The following is a 16708-nucleotide window of genomic DNA, read 5'->3' on the forward strand; positions in this document are numbered from 1 at the left end:
TGAATTAAAGTCCTTTTCGCGATAGGGCGCTTAGTTTAGGAGATATGGGCAAAATAAGTTTTTCATATCAAAATTTAAATTTTTTTAGGTTTTGGGTGGATTTTTCAACTTTTTGGGGGTGGTCACGAATTAAAGTCCATTTCGCCCTAGGACGCTTTTTTAAGGAGATATGGGCAAAATAACTTTTACATATAAAAATTGCAATTTTTTTAGGTTTTGAGCGGATTATTAAATTTTTTGGGGTGTTACGAATTAAAGTCCTTTTCGCTCTAGGACGCGTATATACGAAGATATGGGCAAAATAAGTTTTTCAGATAAAAATTTCAATTTTTTTAGGTTTTGGTAGGATTATTCAATTTTTTTGGGGGTGGTCATGAATTAAAGTCCTTTTCGCGCTAGGGCGCTTAGTTTAGGAGATATGGGCAAAATAAGTTTTTCATATCAAAATTTAATTTTTTTGTAGGTTTTGGGTTGATTTGTCAACTTTTTGGGTGTGGTCACGAATTAAAGTCCTTTTCGCCCTAGGACGTATATTTAAGGAGATATGGGCAAAATAACTTTTTCATATAAAAATTGCAATTTTTTAGGTTTTGAGCGGATTATTAAATTTTTTGGGGTGTTACGAATTAAAGTCCTTTTCGCTCTAGGAAGCGTATATACGAAGATATGGGCAAAATAAATTTGTCAGATAAAAATTTAATTTTTTTTAGGTTTTGGGAGGATTATTAAATTTTTTTGGGGGTGGTCATGAATTAAAGTCCTTTTCGCGCTAGGACGCTTAGTTTAGGAGATATGGGCAAAATAAGTTTTTCATATCAAAATTTAATTTTTTTTTTAGGTTTTGGGTGGATTTGTCAATTTTTTTTGGGGTGGTCACGAATTAAAGTCCATTTCGCCCTAGGACGCATATTTAAGGAGATATGGGCAAAATAACTTTTTCATATAAAAATTGCAATTTTTTTAGGTTTTGAGTGGATTATTAATTTTTTTGGGGTGTTACGAATTAAAGTCCTTTTCGCTCTAGGACGCGTATATACGAAGATATGGGCAAAATAAGTTTTTCAGAGAAAAATTTCAATTTTTTTAGGTTTTGGGAGGATTATTCAATTTTTTTGGGGTGGTCATGAATTAAAGTCCTTTTCGCGCCAGGGCGCTTAGTTTAGGACATATGGGCAAAATAAGTTTTTCATATCAAAATTTAAATTTTTTTAGGGTTTGGGTGGATTTGTCAATTTTTTGGGGGTGGTCACGAATTAAAGTCCATTACGCCCTAGGACGCATATTTAAGGAGATATGGGCAAAATAACTTTTTCATATAAAAATTGCAATTTTTTTAGGTTTTGAGTGGATTATTAAATTTTTTGGGGTGTTACGAATTAAAGTCCTTTTCGCTCTAGGACGCGTATATACGAAGATATGGGCAAACTAAGTTTTTCAGATAAAAATTTCAATTTTTTTAGGTTTTGGGAGGATTATTCAATTTTTTTGGGGGTGGTCATGAATTAAAGTCCTTTTCGCGCTAGGGCGCTTAGTTTAGGAGATATGGGCAAAATAAGTTTTTCATATCAAAATTTAAATTTTTTTAGGTTTTGGGTGGATTTGTCAATTTTTTGGGTGTGGTCACGAATTAAAGTCCTCTTCGCCCTAGGACGTATATTTAAGGAGATATGGGCAAAATAACTTTTTCATATAAAAATTGCAATTTTTTTAGGTTTTGAGCGGATTATTAACTTTTTTGGGGTGTTACGAATTAAAGTCCTTTTCGCTCTAGGACGCGTATATACGAATATATGGGCAAAATAAGATTTTCAGATAAAAATGTCAATTTTTTTAGGTTTTGGGAGGATTATTAAATTTTTTTGGGGGTGGTCATGAATTAAAGTCCTTTTCGCGCTAGGGCGCTTAGTTTAGGAGATGTGGGCAAAATAAGTTTTTCATATCAAAATTTAATTTTTTTTAGGTTTTGGGTGGATTTTTCAACTTTTTGGGGGTGGTCACGAATTAAAGTCCATTTCGCCCTAGGACGCTTTTTTAAGGAGATATGGGCAAAATAACTTTTACATATAAAAATTGCAATTTTTTAAGGTTTTGAGTGGATTATTAAATTTTTTGGGGTGTTGCGAATTAAAGTCCTCTTCGCTCTAGGACGCGTATATACGAAGATATGGGCAAAATAAGTTTTTCAGATAAAAATTTCAATTTTTTTAGGTTTTGGGAGGATTATTAAATTTTTTTGGGGGTGGTCATGAATTAAAGTCCTTTTCGCGATAGGGCGCTTAGTTTAGGAGATGTGGGCAAAATAAGTTTTTCATATCAAAATTTAATGTTTTTTAGGTTTTGGGTGGATTTTTCAACTTTTTGGGGGTGGTCACGAATTAAAGTCCATTTCGCCCTAGGACGTTTTTTTAAGGAGATATGGGCAAAATAACTTTTACATATAAAAATTGCAATTTTTTTAGGTTTTGAGCGGATTATTAAATTTTTTTGGGTGTTACGAATTAAAGTCCTTTTCGCTCTAGGACGCGTATATACGAAGATATGGGCAAAATAAGTTTTTCAGATAAAAATTTCAATTTTTTTAGGTTTTGGTAGGATTATTCAATTTTTTTGGGGGTGGTCATGAATTAAAGTCCTTTTCGCGCTAGGGCGCTTAGTTTAGGAGATATGGGCAAAATAAGTTTTTCATATCAAAATTTAATTTTTTTGTAGGTTTTGGGTTGATTTGTCAACTTTTTGGGTGTGGTCACGAATTAAAGTCCTTTTCGCCGTAGGACCTATATTTAAGGAGATATGGGCAAAATAACTTTTTCATATAAAAATTGCAATTTTTTTAGGTTTTGAGCGGATTATTAAATTTTTTGGGGTGTTACGAATTAAAGTCCTTTTCGCTCTAGGGCGCGTATATACGAAGATATGGGCAAAATAAGTTTTTCAGATAAAAATTTCAATTTTTTTAGGTTTTGGGAGGATTATTCAATTTTTTTGGGGGTGGTCATGAATTAAAGTCCTTTTCGCCCTAGGACGTATATTTAAGGAGATATGGGCAAAATAACTTTTTCATATAAAAATTGCAATTTTTTTAGGTTTTGAGCGGATTATTAAATTATTGTGGTGTTACGAATTAAAGTCCTTTTCTCTCTAGGACGCGTATATACGAAGATATGGGCAAAATAAATTTTTCAGATAAAAATTTAAATTTGTTTAGGTTTTGGGAGGATTATTCAATATTTTTGAGGGTGGTCATGAATTAAAGTCCTTTTCGCGCTAGGACGCTTAGTTCAGGAGATATGGGCAAAATAAGTTTTTCATATCAAAATTTAAATTTTTTTAGGTTTTGGGAGGATTATTCAATTTTTTTGGGGTGGTCATGAATTAAAGTCCTTTTCGCGCCAGGGCGCTTAGTTTAGGAGATATGGGCAAAATAAGTTTTTCATATCAAAATTTAAATTTTTTTAGGTTTTGGGTGGATTTGTCAATTTTTTGGGGGTGGTCACGAATTAAAGTCCATTTCGCCCTAGGACGCATATTTAAGGAGATATGGGCAAAATAACTTTTTCATATAAAAATTGCAATTTTTTTAGGTTTTGAGCGGATTATTAAATTTTTTGGGGTGTTACGAATTAAAGTCCTGTTCGCTCTAGGACGCGTATATACGAAGATATGGGCAAAATAAGTTTTTCAGATAAAAATTTCAATTTTTTTAGGTTTTGGGAGGATTATTCAATTTTTTTGGGGGTGGTCATGAATTAAAGTCCTTTTCGCGCTATGGCGCTTAGTTTAGGAGATATGGGCAAAATAAGTTTTTCATATCAAAATTTAAATTTTTTTAGGTTTTGGGTGGATTTGTCAATTTTTAGGGGTGGTCACGAATTAAAGTCCTTTTCGCCCTAAGACGTATATTTAAGGAGATATTGGCAAAATAACTTTTTCATATAAAAATTGCAATTTTTTAGGTTTTGAGCGGATTATTAAATTTTTTGGGGTGTTACGAATTGAAGTCCTTTTCACTCTAGAACGCGTATATACGAAGATATGGGCAAAATAAGATTTTCAGATAAAAATTTCAATTTTTTTTAGGTTTTGGGAGCATTATTCAATTTTTTTGAGGGTGGTCATGAATTAAAGTCCTTTTCGCGCTAGGGCGCTTAGTTTAGGAGATATGGGCAAAATAAGTTTTTCATATCAAAATTTAAATTATTTTAGGTTTTGGGTGGATTTGTCAATTTTTGGGGGTGGTCACGAATTAAAGTCCATTTCGCCCTAGGACGCATATCTAAGGAGATATGACGTATATTTAAGGAGATATGGGCAAAATAACTTTTTCATATAAAAATTGTAATTTTTTTAGGTTTTGAGTGGATTATTAATTTTTTTGGGGTGTTACGAATTAAAGTCCTTTTCGCTCTAGGACGCGTATATACGAAGATATGGGCAAAATAAGTTTTTCAGATAAAAATTTCAATTTTTTTAGGTTTTGGGAGGATTATTCAATTTCTTTGGGGGTGGTCATGAATTAAAGTCCTTTTCGCGCTAGGGCGCTTAGTTTAGGAGATATGGGCAAAATAAGTTTTTCATATCAAAATTTAAATTTTTGTGGTTTTGAATGTGGTCACGAATTAAAGTCCTCTTCGCCCTAGGACGTATATACGAAGATATGGTCAAAATAACTTTTTCATATAAAAATTGCAATTTTTTTAGGTTTTGAGTGGATTATTAAATTTTTGGGGTGTTACGAATTAAAGTCCTTTTCGCTCTAGGACGTAAATTTAAGGAGATATGGGCAAAATAAGTTTTTCAGATAAAAATTTCAATTTTTTAGGTTTTGGGAGGATTATTCAATTTTTTTTGGGGGGTGGTCATGAATTAAAGTCGCTAGGGCGCTTAGTTTAGGAGATATGGGCAAAATAAGTTTTTCATATCAAAATTTAAATTTTTTTTAGGTTTTGGGTGTGGTCACGAATTAAAGTCCTTTTCGCCCTAGGACGTATATTTAAGGAGATATGGGCAAAATAACTTTTTCATATAAAAATTGCAATTTTTGTAGGTTTTGAGTGGATTATTAAATTGTTTGGGGTGTTACGAATTAAAGTCCTTTTCGCTCTAGGACGCGTATATACGAAGATATGGGCAAAAAAAGTTTTTCAGATAAAAATTTCAATTTCTTTTTAGGTTTGGGGAGGATTATTCAATTTTTTTGGGGGTGGTCATGAATTAAAGTCCTTTTCGCGATAGGGCGCTTAGTTTAGGAGATATGGGCAAAATAAGTTTTTCATATCAAAATTTAAATTTTTTTAGGTTTTGGGTGGATTTGTCAATTTTTAGGGGTGGTCACGAATTAAAGTCCTTTTCGCCCTAAGACGTATATTTAAGGAGATATTGGCAAAATAACTTTTTCATATAAAAATTGCAATTTTTTAGGTTTTGAGCGGATTATTAAATTTTTTGGGGTGTTACGAATTGAAGTCCTTTTCGCTCTAGAACGCGTATATACGAAGATATGGGCAAAATAAGATTTTCAGATAAAAATTTCAATTTTTTTAGGTTTTGGGAGCATTATTCAATTTTTTTGAGGGTGGTCATGAATTAAAGTCCTTTTCGCGCTAGGGCGCTTAGTTTAGGAGATATGGGCAAAATAAGTTTTTCATATCAAAATTTAAATTATTTTAGGTTTTGGGTGGATTTGTCAATTTTTGGGGGTGGTCACGAATTAAAGTCCATTTCGCCCTAGGACGCATATCTAAGGAGATATGACGTATATTTAAGGAGATATGGACAAAATAACTTTTTCATATAAAAGTTGCAATTTTTTTAGGTTTTGAGTGGATTATTAAATTTTTTGGGGTGTTACGAATTAAAGTCCTTTTCGCTCTAGGACGCGTATATACGAAGATATGGGCAAAATATGTTTTTCAGATAAAAATTTCAATTTTTTTAGGTTTTGGGAGGATTATTCAATTTCTTTGGGGGTGGTCATGAATTAAAGTCCTTTTCGCGCTAGGGCGCTTAGTTTAGGAGATATGGGCAAAATAAGTTTTTCATATCAAAATTTAAATTTTTGTGGTTTTGAATGTGGTCACGAATTAAAGTCCTCTTCGCCCTAGGACGTATATACGAAGATATGGTCAAAATAACTTTTTCATATAAAAATTGCAATTTTTTTAGGTTTTGAGTGGATTATTAAATTTTTGGGGTGTTACGAATTAAAGTCCTTTTCGCTCTAGGACGCGTATATACGAAGATATGGGCAAAATAAGTTTTTCAGATAAAAATTTCAATTTTTTTAGGTTTTGGGTGGATTTGTCAATTTTTTGGGGGTGGTCACGAATTAAAGTCCTTTTCGCCCTAGGACGTAAATTTAAGGAGATATGGGCAAAATAAGTTTTTCAGATAAAAATTTCAATTTTTTAGGTTTTGGGAGGATTATTCAATTTTTTTTTGGGGTGGTCATGAATTAAAGTCCTTTTCGCGCTAGGGCGCTTAGTTTAGGAGATATGGGCAAAATAAGTTTTTCATATCAAAATTTAAATTTTTTTTAGGTTTTGGGTGTGGTCACGAATTAAAGTCCTTTTCGCCCTAGGACGTATATTTAAGGAGATATGGGCAAAATAAATTTTTCATATAAAAATTGCAATTTTTGTAGGTTTTGAGTGGATTATTAAATTGTTTGGGGTGTTACGAATTAAAGTCCTTTTCGCTCTAGGACGCGTATATACGAAGATATGGGCAAAATAACATTTTCAGATAAAAATTTCAATTTCTTTTTAGGTTTGGGGAGGATTATTCAATTTTTTTGGGGGTGGTCATGAATTAAAGTCCTTTTCGCGATAGGGCGCTTAGTTTAGGAGATATGGGCAAAATAAGTTTTTCATATCAAAATTTAAATTTTTGTAGGTTTTGGGTGGATTTGTCAATTTTTTGGGTGTGGTCACGAATTAAAGTCCTCTTCGCCCTAGGACGTATATTTAAGGAGATATGGGCAAAATAACTTTTTCATATAAAAATTGCAATTTTTTTAGGTTTTGAGCGGATTATTAAATTTTTTGGGGTGTTACGAATTAAAGTCCTTTTCGCTCTAGGACGCGTATATACGAATATATGGGCAAAATAAGATTTTCAGATAAAAATGTCAATTTTTTTAGGTTTTGGGAGGATTATTAAATTTTTTTGGGGGTGGTCATGAATTAAAGTCCTTTTCGCGCTAGGGCGCTTAGTTTAGGAGATATGGGCAATATAAGTTTTCCATATCAAAATTTAATTTTTTTTTTTAGGTTTTGGGTGGATTTGTCAATTTTTTGGGTGTGGTCACGAATTAAAGTCCTTTTCGCTCTAGGACGCTTTTTTAAGGAGATATGGGCAAAATAACTTTTACATATAAAAATTGCAATTTTTTAGGTTTTGAGGGGATTATTAAATTTTTTGGGGTGTTGCGAATTAAAGTTCTCTTCGCTCTAGGACGCGTATATACGAAGATATGGGCAAAATAAGTTTTTCAGATAAAAATTTCAATTTTTTTAGATTTTGGGAGGATTATTAAATTTTTTTGGGGGTGGTCATGAATTAAAGTCCTTGTCGCGATAGGGCGCTTAGTTTAGGAGATATGGGCAAAATAAGTTTTTCATATCAAAATTTAATTTTTTTTAGGTTTTGGGTGGATTTTTCAACTTTTTGGGGGTGGTCACGAATTAAAGTCCATTTCGCCCTAGGACGTTTTTTTAAGGAGATATAGGCAAAATAACTTTTACATATAAAAATTGCAATTTTTTTAGGTTTTGAGTGGATTATTAAATTTTTTGGGGTGTTGCGAATTAAAGTCCTTTTCGCTCTAGGACGCGTATATACGAAGATATGGGCAAAATAAGTTTTTCAGATAAAAATTTCAATTTTTTTAGGTTTTGGGAGGATTATTCAATTTTTTTGGGGGTGGTCATGAATTAAAGTCCTTTTCGCGCTAGGGCGCTTAGTTTAGGAGATATGGGCAAAATAAGTTTTTCATATCAAAATTTAAATTTTTTTAGGTTTTGGGTGGATTTGTCAATTTTTTGGGGGTGGTCACGAATTAAAGTCCTTTTCGCCCTAAGACGTATATTTAAGGAGATATTGGCAAAATAACTTTTTCATATAAAAATTGCAATTTTTTTAGGTTTTGAGCGGATTATTAAATTTTTTGGGGTGTTACGAATTAAAGTCCTTTTCGCTCTAGGACGCGTATATACGAAGATATGGGCAAAATAAGTTTTTCAGATAAAAATTTCAATTTTTTTAGGTTTTGGGTGGATTTGTCAATTTTTTGGGGGTGGTCACGAATTAAAGTCCTTTTCGCCCTAGGACGTATATTTAAGGATATATGGGCAAAAGGATTATTCAATTTTTTTGGGGGTGGTCATGAATTAAAGTCCTTTTCGCGCTAGGGCGCTTAGTTTAGGAGATATGGGCAAAATAAGATTTTCATATCAAAATTTAAATTTTTTTGGTTTTGAATGTGGTCACGAATTAAAGTCCTCTTCGCCCTAGGACGTATATACGAAGATATGGTCAAAATAACTTTTTCATATAAAAATTGCAATTTTTGGGGTGTTACGAATTAAAGTCCTTTTCGCTCTAGGACGCGTATATACGAAGATATGGGCAAAATAAGTTTTTCAGATAAAAATTTCAATTTTTTTAGGTTTTGGGTGGATTTGTCAATTTTTTGGGGGTGGTCACGAATTAAAGTCCTTTTCGCCCTAGGACGTAAATTTAAGGAGATATGGGCAAAATAAGTTTTTCAGATAAAAATTTCAATTTTTTAGGTTTTGGGAGGATTATTCAATTTTTTTTGGGGGTGGTCATGAATTAAAGTCCTTTTCGCGCTAGGGCGCTTAGTTTAGGAGATATGGGCAAAATAAGTTTTTCATATCAAAATTTAAATTTTTTTTAGGTTTTGGGTGTGGTCACGAATTAAAGTCCTTTTCGCCCTAGGACGTATATTTAAGGAGATATGGGCAAAATAACTTTTTCATATAAAAATTGCAATTTTTGTAGGTTTTGAGTGGATTATTAAATTGTTTGGGGTGTTACGAATTAAAGTCCTTTTCGCTCTAGGACGCGTATATACGAAGATATGGGCAAAATAAGATTTTCAGATAAAAATTTCAATTTCTTTTTAGGTTTGGGGAGGATTATTCAATTTTCATATAAAAATTGCAATTTTTTTAGGTTTTGAGTGGATTATTAAATTTTTTGGGGTGTTACGAATTAAAGTCCTTTTCGCTCTAGGACGCGTATATACGAAGATATGGGCAAAATAAGTTTTTCAGATAAAAATTTCAATTTTTTTAGGTTTTGGGTGGATTTGTCAATTTTTTGGGGGTGGTCACGAATTAAAGTCCTTTTCGTCCTAGGACGTATATTTAAGGAGATATGGGCAAAATAAGTTTTTCAGATAAAAATTTCAATTTTTTTAGGTTTTGGGAGGATTATTCAATTTTTTTTGGGGGTGGTCATGAATTAAAGTCCTTTTCGCGCTAGGGCGCTTAGTTTAGGAGATATGGGCAAAATAAGTTTTTCATATCAAAATTTAAATTTTTTTTAGGTTTTGGGTCTGGTCACGAATTAAAGTCCTTTTCGCCCTAGGACGTATATTTAAGGAGATATGGGCAAAATAAATTTTTAATATAAAAATTGCAATTTTTTTAGGTTTTGAGTGGATTATTAAATTTTTTGGGGTGTTACGAATTAAAGTCCTTTTCGCTCTAGGACGCGTATATACGAAGATATGGGCAAAATAAGTTTTTCAGATAAAAATTTCAATTTTTTTAGGTTTTGGGAGGATTATTCAATTTTTTGGGGGGTGGTCATGAATTAAAGTCCTTTTCGCGCTAGGGCGCTTAGTTTAGGAGATATGGGCAAAATAAGTTTTTCATATCAAAATTTAATTTTTTTTTAGGTTTTGGGTGGATTTGTCAATTTTTTGGGGGTGGTCAATTTTTTTAGGTTTTGGGTGGATTTGTCAATTTTTTGGGGGTGGTCACGAATTAAAGTCCTTTTCGTCCTAGGACGTATATTTAAGGAGATATGGGCAAAATAAGTTTTTCAGATAAAAATTTCAATTTTTTTAGGTTTTGGGAGGATTATTCAATTTTTTTTGGGGGTGGTCATGAATTAAAGTCCTTTTCGCGCTAGGGCGCTTAGTTTAGGAGATATGGGCAAAATAAGTTTTTCATATCAAAATTTAAATTTTTTTTAGGTTTTGGGTCTGGTCACGAATTAAAGTCCTTTTCGCCCTAGGACGTATATTTAAGGAGATATGGGCAAAATAAATTTTTAATATAAAAATTGCAATTTTTTTAGGTTTTGAGTGGATTATTAAATTTTTTGGGGTGTTACGAATTAAAGTCCTTTTCGCTCTAGGACGCGTATATACGAAGATATGGGCAAAATAAGTTTTTCAGATAAAAATTTCAATTTTTTTAGGTTTTGGGAGGATTATTCAATTTTTTGGGGGGTGGTCATGAATTAAAGTCCTTTTCGCGCTAGGGCGCTTAGTTTAGGAGATATGGGCAAAATAAGTTTTTCATATCAAAATTTAATTTTTTTTTAGGTTTTGGGTGGATTTGTCAATTTTTTGGGGGTGGTCACGAATTAAAGTCCTTTTCGCCCTAAGACGTATATTTAAGGAGATATTGGCAAAATAACTTTTTCATATAAAAATTGCAATTTTTTTTAGGTTTTGAGCAGATTATTAAATTTTTTGGGGTGTTACGAATTAAAGTCCTTTTCGCTCTAGGACGCGTATATACGAAGATATGGGCAAAATAAGATTTTCAGATAAAAATTTCAATTTTTTTTAGGTGAAATGGTTGTCTTTTTTAATTTAGTGTGTGTTGTGGAATTGATGAAGATGATAGTTTGATGTTTTTAAATTTTAGTATGCCTGCCTAATAGTTTGCCGGCGCTTAATAACGCCACGGGCAGAAAAGTGTTTTTTATATTTTCCTTTGCAGGCACAACTAGGTGCCACAGCAAGTTTATCCTTTTTAAATGAAAATGCCGGTTTAGGCTTTCAAAACTGAATGATAGACTTTATTGAAAATTGTTCATCTTTTATAGTCAAATAACGGTATTTATAATTTCAAATTCTTTTTTCAACATTATCCTTAAAAATAAACAACAATCCTTAAACATAACATATGATCTAAACTTATAACTAAACAACTGATAAAAAATACAATTATTCTCAAACTACTTAACAGCTGATTCATACATATAATACCGCTTACACTACACCCTCACCCTATAAAAAAAATAATTTTTGAATATTCACATAAAAACATTATTTTTACAAATATTAAATTATTAAATTCAGTTATAGTTCAATTCTTTGTTATGAAAAAAATTCACTTGTTGTATCATCATAATGGAAAATTTCTTCAAAGAATACATAATATATAATTAGGTTGAATTCATTGTTAAATAATTCCATGGTTTTAACATATTATTATGGAATTTCTTTATTTTTCCATCGACATTTATAAAACTATTTACGCCCTCTCTATTTACAATTTCATATGGGCCTAGATACGGTGATTGATTCTTTTTTCTATTCATCTGGCGTAAAAGTACAAAATCGCCTTTTTTCAAAATAAGTGGATTAGAAGTTTGGTTACTATGAACTCTCTTTTGACTTAGCAAGAGAATATTTAAGTCTTTGTTTCAATTCATTGGCGTAATCATCCATATTATAGCATTTATTTGCTTTTCTTATCTCATAGTTCGGTAAATAAGGTAACCTACCAAAAACTAGCTCATATGGTGAATAATTAGTATCAACATGAGGTGTTGTATTATAGGCAAACGTAAAATATGGTACCCAAGAGTCCCATTCATCATCTTTGGTGAAATTTAATAAAAATTCGTTAAGAACTCTATGATTTCTCTCTATTGAACCCAATGTTTCATGGTGGTATGGAGCACTAAATATTTGCCTTATATCCAATAAACGACATACTTCCGCCATCAGCTGATTCGTAAACTCTGTACCCTTATCTGACTTTAGAATTTTAAAATTCCCATAAACCAAAATAAATTGTTCTACAAGAGTTTTCGCAACGGTTTTCGCGTCTTTTGTCTCCATTGGATACGCTACAACATATTTTGTTAATTCACATTGTATAGTTAAAATATATCTGTTATTATTAGAAACCCTTAACGGACCTACCGTATCTATTGATATAGTTTCAAAACTTGTTCCAGGTGTATCTGTCATTGTAATTGTTTCTTTTGTGTGTCTAGTCTGTTTGTTCAATTTACATTGTGGGCAACTTAAGACATATCTCTTGACCATTTTTGACATATTCTTCCATATGTAACGTTGCTTTAATTTCAGTAATGTTTTGCGGACTCCTAAATGTCCTCCGTGTGGTGAATCGTAGTATTCCGCTATTATTTTCAATTGCGTAGGCGCACAGTTTATTCTTTTCGGTTCTTCATATAATATAATTTTCAAATTTACTTTATTCTTTTGTATTAATTTATTCATAATTGTTTTGAATTCTTCCATGGCCATGGATTTGAACAATGCATCATTTTTGCTCATCGCTAATTCTTTTATCCGTTGCTGTTGCATCTTCAATATAAGTTTCTCCAAAGTCACCTTAGTGTTCGATGGATTATCACTGTATATCACAGATACATTGCTATCACTTATCTCAAATACTGTTTTCTTTCTCTGCATATCCGGTATAAACTCGAGTTTTCTCATATTTCGTATGTCAGTGGGTGATGTGCATTCCCAAATTAAAAGTTGATCATGCTTCGAAATTGGTACTTCATCACTATGGGTGTCATCGTTATGTTTTTGTGCATGCAACTCTTTCTGCATGCTTCTAGTAATGGCTAGGACTAGAGCGTCTCGCTCGATTGAAGTGGGAATCATCGCTTTCAAAGTTTCGCTATTTATGTTTATTCTTGACAAAGCGTCAGCATTTGTATTCATCTTCCCCTTTTTGTACACTATTTCAAAATCATAGTCACATAAATCCATTCGAATACGTGTCATCTTAGAAGAAGGATTTTTATGTGAGAACAATGAAACAAGTGGTCTGTGGTCAGTCACAACTTTAAATTTTCTGCCATAAAGGTAGGGTCTAAAAAAGTTGATTCCCCAATGAATGACAAGGAGTTCCTTTTCTTATACTGGTTTATTTAAATCATGTTTTGATAGAGTAGCGCTGGCGTACGAAATTGGTAAATCGCTGCCAATTACTCCTTGAGACAGAACTGCTCCTAAAGCATAATTAGATGCGTCTGTCGTTAATATAAAAGTTTGTGAAAAATCCGGATATTGCAGTACTGGAGGTTTAAGTAAACTTTTTTTTAAAGTTTCAAATGCATTTTGGCACTGTAAAGTCCATTCGAATTTCTGATTCTTTTTCAGAAGCATATTCAAGCATTTTGCTTTATCGGCAAAGTTCGGTATAAAGCGCCTATAATAATTACAAAAGGCTACAAATCGTCTGACTTCATCAGCGTTATTTGGTACTGGATATCGTCTTATTACTTGATCTTTGGCTGGATCAGTCTTCACTCCTTTATCCGTTATGAGATGTCCCAAATAGACTACCTCCGGCTTCAAAAAACTGCATTTGTTTGCATTTAGTTTAAGGTTGAATTTTCTCAATCTTCGAAATACATCTCGCAAATTTTCGTTGTGATGTTTGAGACTACATCCAAAAACGATGATGTCATCCACGTAAAGAAAAGCGGATGCATCTAAACCACTTAAAGCAACTGTTAGCATTCTTTGAAAACTATTTGATGAAATTTTCAAACCAAATGGTAAACGTTTGAATTGATAATGTCCATTTCCAGTTGAGAAAGCTGTGAGTGGACGCGATTCGCTGTGAAGATTTATTTGGTGGAACGAGCTTGTCATATCAAGTGTTGAGAAATACTTAGCTCTACCAAGTCTGTCTAAAACGTCTTCAATCCTCGTTAATGGAAACTTATCATTTACTATCCTGTCGTTGAGTTTCCTAAAATCAACCACCAAACGCCATTTATTTTGCCCATCTATAGATTTCTTTGGTACAACCAACAATGGTGAATTGTAAGGGCTTACTGAATCTTCAATTATGTCGTCTTCCAAAAGTTGTGCAACTTGCTTGTTAATCTCTTCCATTTGGGTCTGTGGGAGTCTGTAGTTCTTTATGTAAACTGGAGTAGAGTCAGAAGTTTCAATGCGTTGAGTATAAAAATTGTTTACGGTAAGCCTCTCTCCAGGTAAATGGAAAATATCTTGAAATTCTGCAAAGATATCTATTATCGACTCTTTAGCCTCTGGACCACTTGTACCAATATCCAATGATTCCAATAAAGTGTTCAACCTAGTGGTGTTTTTCTCGTATTGATTAGTGGTTGTGTGGCAGACGTGATAATCACTTAAAGGATTCACTTCACAATCAATATTATCAATAGTTACATCTTTGTTAGTGGAGTTCAGTAGTATAACATGAACAACCCCGTGTGCTGGTATAATGCAATTAGCCAGATAAACCCCTTCTGCTAATTCTTTGTTGAGTACTATACTTTCTTCTTCAACTTTAATGTTTAGTGGCAAAATGATTTCTGATCTTGATGGTATGGCTATACAGCGGTGAGTCACCGGTCTAGTACTCATGGGTAATACCACATCTGTATGAGAATATTAACTTATTTCAAAGTTCAAACATGTATAATTCAAGTGTGATCGCAAAAATTCAAATGCGAACGCAAAATTTCAAACGTGAACTGGATAAATCGTACAACCTTATCTACGCCGTGTGAACCTCCCTATTATGTTATAATCGATTATTTGGTATTCGATAATCGATTACAACACTTCAAATTTGGCATTTTACTTTCATAATCGTTTGTAGATGACGATTAGTTTTACCATTCGCGAGTGATATTGTTATTATTTTATCTCAATTTTGTATTAAATATCTCCCGCGTATAAATTATTTCATTTCGGTGTTCAGAATAATAATAGTAAAAATTCTAATTCATTCCAATATATGTATTTTCTTTTCAAATAAATAACTATAATACATGTACAAAATAAATATCAGTGTTGTGTTTTTTTTGCTTTCATGGTGTTTTTAATGTTGTACGGTGTTTATATTTGGTTTCTTCTTTGGCATTTCGGCTTCTATTGCCAAGATGGTGGTGGATCTGCATTGGCCAATTCTTTTAACGCAGCCAACTCCCGTCGCAGCCGCACAATACGTCACCTCTTCTGTGTTTGGGTTTTTGTGTCGGTGGTATACGGGTCAGTCGCTCTTCCACTGCTCGCTGCTGTCTCTTTAAATAATCTTCGACAGTCAACTTCTTGGGACCCACGTTCAGCGCAGCTGGAACAATATCCTCACTTGGTATTTTATCCTGGTCCGAGTTGGGCAGGATCGCCATGTAAAGTTTGTCTTTTTTAATTTACTGTGTGTTGTGGAATTGATGAAGATGATAGTTTGATGTTTTTAAATTTAGTATGCCTGCCTAATAGTTTGCCGGCGCTTAATAACGCCACGGGCAGAAAAAGGGTTTTTGTTTTCCTTTGCAGGCACAACCAGGTGCCACAGCAAAAATAATTATTTAAATAGAAAATGCCGGTTTAGGCTTTCAAAACTGAATGACTGACTTTATTGAAAATTATTCATCTTTTATACTTAAATAACTGTATTTATAATTTCTAATTCTTTTTTCAACATTATGATTCCCACAGACCCAAATGGAAGAGATTAACAAGCAAGTTGCACAACTTTTGGAAGACGACATAATTGAAGATTCAGTAAGCCCTTACAATTCACCATTGTTGGTTGTACCAAAGAAATCTATAGATGGGCAAAATAAATGGCGTTTGGTGGTTGATTTTAGGAAACTCAACGACAGGATAGTAAATGATAAGTTTCCATTAACGAGGATTGAAGACGTTTTAGACAGACTTGGTAGAGCTAAGTATTTCTCAACACTTGATATGACAAGCTCGTTCCACCAAATAAATCTTCACAGCGAATCGCGTCCACTCACAGCTTTCTCAACTGGAAATGGACATTATCAATTCAAACGTTTACCATTTGGTTTGAAAATTTCATCAAATAGTTTTCAAAGAATGATAACAGTTGCTTTAAGTGGTTTAGATGCATCCGCTTTTCTTTACGTGGATGACATCATCGTTTTTGGATGTAGTCTCAAACATCACAACGAAAATTTGCGAAATGTATTTCGAAGATTGAGAAAATTCAACCTTAAACTAAATGCAAACAAATGCAGTTTTTTGAAGCCGGAGGTAGTCTATTTGGGACATCTCATAACGGATAAAGGAGTGAAGACTGATCCAGCCAAAGATCAAGTAATAAGACGATATCCAGTACCAAATAACGCTGATGAAGTCAGACGATTTGTAGCCTTTTGTAATTATTATAGGCGCTTTATACCGAACTTTGCCGATAAAGCAAAATGATTGAATATGCTTCTGAAAAAGAATCAGAAATTCGAATGGACTTTACAGTGCCAAAATGCATTTGAAACTTTAAAAAAAAAGTTTACTTAAACCTCCAGTACTGCAATACCCGGATTTTTCACAAACTTTTATATTAACGACAGACGCATCTAATTATGCTTTAGGAGCAGTTCTGTCTCAAGGAGTAATTGGCAGCGATTTACCAATTTCGTACGCCAGCGCTACTCTATCAAA

The sequence above is a fragment of the Haematobia irritans genome, chromosome 4, assembly GCF_050003625.1.
Source record: "Haematobia irritans isolate KBUSLIRL chromosome 4, ASM5000362v1, whole genome shotgun sequence".
Classification (NCBI taxonomy): Eukaryota; Metazoa; Arthropoda; class Insecta; order Diptera; family Muscidae; genus Haematobia; species Haematobia irritans.